The following is a 6,433-nucleotide window of genomic DNA, read 5'->3' as shown; positions in this document are numbered from 1 at the left end:
AATTATTAATTACAATTTAATCTTCTACTTATTTTTTCTTATTTTTATCATAAAGTATAAACATGTAATGCCGCACCCCAATGGTGCATAGGGCACTGCGTCATATAAACGCAGTGTTATCTTGATCGTTTACACATGAAGGAAGGGTGATCAGCCCTCCGCTTCAGGTACCAGTCCAGGGTAATATTAATTAAATATTACAGTGAAAGAATCACTTATATTTATTTTACCCCACTTGGGAATCGAACCCGGGACCTCCAGAACTGTAGCTGAGCGTGCTGACCATTACACTACGTAGGCGGAAAAATATATTACAATGTATTAAAATTAAATACCAAGCCGCTTATTGAACTTTTTACTGTGCAGCAGATCTTTTAATGTAAAACCTGAAGGTTTTTTCTCCATTTGAAAAATATTTAGTATATTTAAAAAATAAAAATCGCAAAACCTTTTCTTCAAAATGCAAAAACAACACTTTCTGCCCTGTAGCGGGTAAATATTAAGTTAAAAATATGCCACTTTTGCTGGGATATAGTACATTTTCTGAGCATTTTGAAAACACAGTTAAAAAAATTCGATTTTTGATATTTTTGACCTCCAGAACGGTAGCCGAGCGTGCTGACCATTACACTACGGAGGCGGACAAATGACCGTTAATAATACAGCATAATAATCGTCAGATCTTCTTCATCATTGTCGAGATGTCGTTTAATCAAATATGTTAGAAATATCGACTCTTGGAGAGTTCATGGGTCGATGGTTGTCGACCCACGAATGCTCCAAGTCTTACGTCAGTCTTATGCGTTACAACATGGGTCGGCAACCTTTTGTTGTACGGACCAAATATTTTATGTGGAGAACAGATGGCACCGCACTTAGACCACATGTTATTACAGTAGGTATACCTACAATATTTGTGTACAATTATTTCAGTTACAACATTTTGAGTGTGTCCAAATACTTGCTCACAAATCTAGATTATCTCCTATTAAGAGTTTTTTTTGACATCTCAACATAGATGAAGAAGTTGTTCCATCCATGTTTATTAGAAGTCACTAGTTCCGTATTATATGAAAATAATAATAATAATATATATCTTCTTCTTCGTTTTCTTGGTGTAGGCCTTGTGACCTGTTTTTAAGATGGATTAGCCTCTTGCGATGTCGTTTCCCAGCTATATATATATATATATGTATATATATATATATATATATATATATATATATATATATATATATATATATATATATATATATTATGTATATTTATATATATATATATATATATATATATATATATCGAACCCGGGACCTCCAGAACGGTAGCCGAGCGTGCTGACCATTACACTACGGAGGCGGACAAATCGATTCCCAAGGGGGGTAAAATAAATATAAGTGATTTTTTCACTGTCATATTTATTCAATATTACCCTGGACTGTTACCTGAAGCGGAGGGCTGATCACCTTTCCTTCATGTGTAAACGATCAAGATAACACTGCGTTTATATGACGCAGTGCCCTATGCGCCATTGGGGTGCGGATAAGGGTTTTTAATATATATATATATATATATATATATATATATATATATATATATATATATATATATATATATATATATATATATATATATATATATATATATATATATATATATATATATATATATATATATATATAAATCTAATATATATAATATATCACTTCGAACTCGTGTATGAGCGCCTGCCCACGACTTTTTATTTAAATATCGTATATAATAAAATACATGTGGAGCCGATAAACACAACTAAATTCGGAGTAAGGACCTTGTAATATATTGCCCATATTAAAATTAACCAGCTGCCTGACATGTCGCTCACTCCTTTCAAGAACGTCATAAATAAAAAAAACTCGATTTTTCAGGACAACGTTTTTCAAGTTTAAAAATATAATAAAATGTAATTTATTATTAGATTAAAACCAATATTTTTAGCTTTTCCACTTTTTTATTTGACCAGCGACCGGGTTTCGTCGTTACCGACATCATCAGACTGGTCCAGTCTGATGATGTCGGTAACGACGAAACCCGGTCGCTGGTCAAATAAAAAAGTGGAAAAGCTAAAAATATTGGTTTTAATCTAATAATAAATTAAAAATGCAATTCCATCACGAAGTGTCAGTGGATAATATAAATCTAATAATAAAATGTATTAAAAATATATATCAAGCCACTTACTGAACTTTTTACTGTGCAACAGATCATTTTAAGTAAAACCTGAAGGTTTTTTCTCCATTTGAAAAATATTTAGTTTATTTTAAAAAATAATTAAACAATACCTTTTCTTCAAAATGCAAAAACAACACTTTTTGCCCTGTGGCGGGTAAATATTAAGTTAAAAATATGCCGCTTCTGCTGGGATATAGTAAATTTTCTGGGCATTCCGAAAACATGCCCAACTGAAAATTGACGATTTTTTATTTATGACGTTCTTGAAAGGAGTGAGCGATGTATAAACTAGAACCCAGTCAGGGACCAAAATGAATGAACTGAAAAAATACTTCATGGTAAGATATTTGTGTCAGTGATTAGTTATAATTTCTCTTTTTTTTCATTTGAACATGCTTCCATATGTACCATATGTTTTTTATATGGCTATTCATTGTATCTTTTATTGCTCAGCACGCTCGGCTACAGTCTAGAGGTCCCGGGTTGGATTCCCAGGGGGGCTCTTATAACTATAAGTGATTTTTTCACTCTAATATTTATTCAATTTTATCCTGGACTGGTACCTGAATCGGAGGACTGATCACCTTTTCTTCGTGTGTTAACGATCAAGATAACACCATTTCATTCTCCATTTTTCCAGTGTTTTCGTATTTGTTATATTTTTTTTCAACATTTTGAGTGTGTCCAAATACTTGTTCACAAAATCTGGATTATTATCTCCAATTATCTCCTCACATACTAATATAAGAGTTTCTGCTTAGTAAAAAGCTTCTTTACATCTCACCAATAGATGTCTCAAGTAAAGTTCTAGTGATTCAAGAACAAGGTTTCTAAATTGGTTCATATATATATAGAATTTCCAAGAATTTGAGTAGTGTGGTTGTCAATAATGGGTAGAATTGGTGAATGTTACACGTGTGTAAAGTGATTACTTAAACCAGCCGATGACGGTCGTCAGCCCCGTAAATGCCCAGACTTCCATATTCTTCTTCATCTTTGATGAGATGTCAAAAAATAATGTTACTTTTTTATTTGTTTTTCAGTCGTGATAACCTTAATCCCATGTCCAGAAACGAGTGATGGAAATTACTCATCGGAAATATTATACATCACTCACTCCTTTCAAGAATGTCATAAATCAAGAAACTTGATTTTTCAGGAGAACGTTTTTAAAGTTAAATATTTAATACAATGTATTAAAAATAAAGCCATATATTGAACTTTTTACTGTGCAACAGATCTTTTTATGTAAAACCTGAAGATTTTTTCTCCATTTGAAATATATTATGTACCTACATATATAAAAAAAAAATATTAAACAAAACCAATTAAGAAAGGAGTGTTGAGATGGTTTGGACATGTAGAACGAATGAGTGAGGAAATAACTGTAAAACAAATTTATGAGGCGAATGTTAGTGGGAAAAGAAGCAGAGGAAGACCGAGAAAAACTTGTTCCTGAAAGGAGTGAGCGATATGTTTTATTTTTTATATTGTTTTTATACAAAAGACCAAGAAAAACTTGGCGCGATCAGGTATGCCAAATAGGTACTTGAAAGTGGTCAGGTTAGGAGTCGTAACAATCGGCGGGTATGTATGAGGAGATGCATGAACGTGGAGGAGGCGAAGAATGTTTGCAAGGACAGAGTGGTGTGGCGCTCTACTCTCTCTGCCTACCCCTGCGGGGAAGCGGCGTGATGGTTAGTTAGTTAGTAAGTTTTATTGAACAATACCTAATTTTTTATAAACTTCGAAACTTGTAAAACACGGATTTGAATTAAACGAGGTTTTGTGGAACCATATATCGCTCACTCCTTTCAAGAACGTCATAAATCAAAAATCGTCAATTTTCAGTTGTGCATGTTTTCAAAATGCCCAGAAAATGTACTATATCCCAGCAAAAGAGGCATATTTTTAACTTAATATTTACCCGCTACAGGGCAGAAAGTGTTGTTTTTGCATTTTGAAGAAAAGGTATTGTTTAATTATTTTTTTAAATATACTAAATATTTTTCAAATGGAGAAAAAACCTTCAGGTTTTACCTAAAAAGATCTGTTGCACAGTAAAAAGTTCAATAAGTGGCTTGATATTTATTTTTAATACATTGTGTTATATTTTTAAACTTTTAAAACGTTCTCCTGAAAAATCAAGATTTTTGATTTATGACGTTCTTGAAAGGAGTGAGCGATATAACCGCGTTATACGAGGCCCGAGTGTATAAGGTTTTGAAAATTACTAGTCTGTTCTTAGAGATGCGGAATGATACCTGGTATTATTTCATAGCGATAAGATAGGAAAATATTGATATTAGAAAATAAAAAGCAAACAAACGTATTGCCCCATTGTTCTATTGTATAAACACAGGTTACTCATGAAACTATGCAATACATTAGAGTACAATATTATCTGTGTTCCTATGTCTTATAACTATTGTAGAAACAGAATTATAATCATTTAAAGTCCTCCAATTTCACTCTAAAATAGGGACCTTTTTCTAACGTTAAATACTACAATACAGTGAATACGCGCGGAGCAGGTTACTCGTGAAACTATGCAATAAATTAGAGTACAATATTATCTGTGTTCCTATGTCTTATAACTATTGTAGAAACAGAATTATAATCATTTAAAGTCCTCCAATTTCACTCTAAAATAGGGACCTTTTTCTAACGTTAAATACTACAATACAGTGAATACGCGCGGAGCAGGTTACTCGTGAAACTATGCAATAAATTAGAGTACAATATTATCTGTGTTCCTATGTCTTATAACTATTGTAGAAACAGAATTATAATCATTTAAAGTCCTCCAATTTCACTCTAAAATAGGGACCTTTTTCTAACGTTAAATACTACAATACAGTGAATACGCGCGGAGCAGGTTACTCGTGAAACTATGCAATAAATTAGAGTACAATATTATCTGTGTTCCTATGTCTTATAACTATTGTAGAAACAGAATTATAATCATTTAAAGTCCTCCAATTTCACTCTAAAATAGGGACCTTTTTCTAACGTTAAATACTACAATACAGTGAATACGCGCGGAGCAGGTTACTCGTGAAACTATGCAATAAATTAGAGTACAATATTATCTGTGTTCCTATGTCTTATAACTATTGTAGAAACAGAATTATAATCATTTAAAGTCCTCCAATTTCACTCTAAAATAGGGACCTTTTTCTAACGTTAAATACTACAATACAGTGAATACGCGCGGAGCAGGTTACTCGTGAAACTATGCAATAAATTAGAGTACAATATTATCTGTGTTCCTATGTCTTATAACTATTGTAGAAACAGAATTATAATCATTTAAAGTCATCCAATTTCACTCTAAAATAGGGACCTTTTTCTAACGTTAAATACTACAATACAGTGAATACGCGCGGAGCAGGTTACTCGTGAAACTATGCAATAAATTAGAGTACAATATTATCTGTGTTCCTATGTCTTATAACTATTGTAGAAACAGAATTATAATCATTTAAAGTCCTCCAATTTCACTCTAAAATAGGGACCTTTTTCTAACGTTAAATACTACAATACAGTGAATACGCGCGGAGCAGGTTACTCGTGAAACTATGCAATAAATTAGAGTACAATATTATCTGTGTTCCTATGTCTTATAACTATTGTAGAAACAGAATTATAATCATTTAAAGTCCTCCAATTTCACTCTAAAATAGGGACCTTTTTCTAACGTTAAATACTACAATACAGTGAATACGCGCGGAGCAGGTTACTCGTGAAACTATGCAATAAATTAGAGTACAATATTATCTGTGTTCCTATGTCTTATAACTATTGTAGAAACAGAATTATAATCATTTAAAGTCCTCCAATTTCACTCTAAAATAGGGACCTTTTTCTAACGTTAAATACTACAATACAGTGAATACGCGCGGAGCAGGTTACTCGTGAAACTATGCAATAAATTAGAGTACAATATTATCTGTGTTCCTATGTCTTATAACTATTGTAGAAACAGAATTATAATCATTTAAAGTCGTCCAATTTCACTCTAAAATAGGGACCTTTTTCGATTGTAGAAACATACTTATTATCATTTAATATTACATTAAATTATTTGCTACCGCTCTCTGTGGACTAACACATAAATTAAAATTAATAAGATATTTTTGTAATATGTATATGTTTCATAGTTTTATCAACAGATGTCACTGTAAAAATTATAAATTTAGTTTTTTCCATAAAATATCTATTT

Source organism: Brachycentrus maculatus, unplaced genomic scaffold, assembly GCF_059751285.1.
Source record: "Brachycentrus maculatus isolate JH-2025_06_01 unplaced genomic scaffold, ASM5975128v1 h1tg000680l, whole genome shotgun sequence".
NCBI classification, from domain to species: Eukaryota; Metazoa; Arthropoda; class Insecta; order Trichoptera; family Brachycentridae; genus Brachycentrus; species Brachycentrus maculatus.
Note: the sequence above shows the minus strand (reverse complement) of the source record.